This window comes from Chinchilla lanigera, unplaced genomic scaffold (genome assembly GCF_000276665.1).
Source record: "Chinchilla lanigera isolate Chin_1 unplaced genomic scaffold, ChiLan1.0 scaffold00088, whole genome shotgun sequence".
Lineage (NCBI taxonomy): Eukaryota > Metazoa > Chordata > Mammalia > Rodentia > Chinchillidae > Chinchilla > Chinchilla lanigera.
This window is the reverse complement of record NW_004955489.1, coordinates 8,265,909-8,268,595: the sequence shown is the minus strand read 5'-3', so window position 1 is coordinate 8,268,595 and position 2,687 is coordinate 8,265,909.

Sequence of the window (2,687 nt, the reverse complement as noted above, 5' to 3'; positions counted from 1 at the left end):
AGAGAGAGAGAGAGAGAGAGAGAGAGAGAGAGAGAGAGAGATCTCAGTGTGAGGACTTAGTGAGAAGTCAGCAGTTGATAAACTGGAGAAGGGTCCTCACCAGAACCTGACCATGCTGGCACCCTGTCCTCAGATTTCCAACCTCACAAAATTGTGAGAAAAAAATTTATATTGAGCCAGTCTGTGCTAATTCATCATAACAGTCTGAAAGGACCAAAGTGAAGGAGCATGCGATTAACAATAAATAAATCAGTCCTGTAAAAAAGCACATTGGAAAGTAGAAAGTGCTATGAAATAGCACATGGTAAGGAATGGGAGTGGTCAGGAGTCTAGAGTGGAAGGGCACAAAACTGAAAAGGGTTGACCAGGGCTAGCCTCACTGAGAGGGTAACTGTGTTAGGGTTCACTAGAAGTTCAGGATCAGTATGTGTAGCCGGGCATTGTGGTATATGCCTGTATTTGGAAGGCTGAATCAGGAGGATCATTTCAAGTTCAGACTGACTCACTACACACTAGTGAGTTCGTGTTCAGCCTGAACTATCCTTTCTCAAAATAAAAAAAATAAGATAAAATAAAATAAAATAAAATGAGGGATTTATTAGGTAGACTTACAGGATCAGAAAGGGGTGAGTCCAAATGGCCATCTGTGGAAACAGAGTCAGAAGAATCCAAAACAGCCACTTGTGCACAGGAGAGCTGCAGGAGCCAGTAGCAGTCAAAGTGTGAAGGCCTGGAGGCTCCTACACAGTCTCTGGTGTGAGTCTGTCAGAAGGCAAAAGAGTCTGCTGGAAACCTGAAGGAACTAGAGGGCAATTTCCAAAGGCAATGGCAAAGATGGGAGCTCCCCCAGAGGAAAAGCACAAGATGATGTCCTTCTTATTTCCCTTTTTACTTCATCCAGGCTGTATAAGCCCGTTGCTTGGTGTCTCCTGCATCCAAAGTGCTCTTCCTTCCTTAGTTTTTGGCCTCCATGTTAGTCATCCACAGCAATGTCTAGAGCTTTACTCATTGGCTAGGTGGTTCTTGCTCATAGTCATGTTGAAATATTGCAATGAATGATCACACTAGCCTCAAAGCAAAGATAAAGGAAGGAGTAAGCTGTGGATGTCTGAGAAAGAGAGTGCCCCAGCACACTGACACATACTTTTCATGGTCTAAGTACAGAAAGGAGGCCAGTGTGGCTGAAACAGTGAAAGAATACAAGACGAACAGGAGATAAGGCTATTCAATAATGGAGTAACCAAATAACAAGGGCTCTTGCTGCCATGGTAAAGACATGGGCGTCATGGGAGACCTTGGAGCAGGAGAGGCTTATCTGACTTACGTTGGAACTGGAGCATGGTGGCTACTGCATTAGAAGTACAATTCGGGGAGCAAGGGTGGAAGGCTAGGAGATGGCTGTAATGACACCTTGGTTCAAGGTGGTAGCAGTGGGAGTGTTGAGAAGTTGTTGGATTATGAATACATGTTAAAGGTAGAGCCTGAAAGATTTCCTGACACAAAATCCAGATGACTTGAGAGAAGATGAATTCATTTGCTCTAAAAGGATTCATTTATCTCTGCTTTGATGAATCCTTCTTTTCTAGTGGAATTTTTTTTGTCGGAGAGTTGAGACAAGGTCTCACTATTTAGTTCATGCTGGCCTTGCACTCCCTGTGTAGCTCAGGCTGGACTCAAACTTGCAATGATCCTCCTGCCTCAGCCTTTCAAGTGCTAGGATTGTAGGTGTGTGCTACCACACACAGCTGTAGTGTACTTTAAAATGTATCTTCATGCCAGGGCTATAGCTCAGCAGTGCAGTGCCTTGCTGGCAAGTGCAAGGTTGTGAGTTCAGTTCCTGGTACCAATATATCTTCATATACAAAGTCTTTCTCTCAATCACTCATCTAGCTACCACATGACTGCTTTCCTCTCCACCACTGACAAACATTTTAAAAGAGGTATTCAGGAAATAAAAAGATAGGACTATCATGGCAGTCATGGGGTAGCAACCCCACTTTTAAGAACAGTATTTATCTCAAGGCATTGAAATTGAGATCTCAAAGAGATATTGCTACTTCTACGTCCCAGCACTATTCAAAATGATGAAGAGGTGGAATCATGCCGTATTTGTCTATTTGTGGACACCTAGATGTCCACAAACAGATGAATGGACACACAAAGCGTCACACAAACACAATAGAATATAAATTAGCCTTAACAAGAGAAGGAAGCCTGATGCAGTGGCACAGGCTGATCCCAGTACTCTGGGAAGTGGAGGCAGAAGGATTGTGAATTGAAGCCCTCCTTGGGTAATGCAGTGCTTTAATGAGATCTTGCCTCAAAGTAAAAAATAAAAATAAGGGCTAGGGAAGTAGTTCAGTGTGAAGGCTCTGGGTTCAATCTCCAGTACAAAGAAAGAAGAAGAAAGAAAGAGCCAGGTGTGGTGGTGCATCATTGTAATCCCAGCACTTGGGAGGCTGAGGCAGGAGGATTGCCATGAGTTTGAGGCCAGCCTGGGCTACATAGTGAGTTCAAAGCCTGCCTGAACTGCATAGTGAGACCTTGTCTCAAAAAACAAACAACAGAAAAGAAAATCCTGCAAAATGCAACAGGACAGATGAGCCTTAATGGTATAAACCAGTCACAAATAGACAAATACGGCATGATTCCACACATGTAAAATATTTAAAATAATCAAACTCATT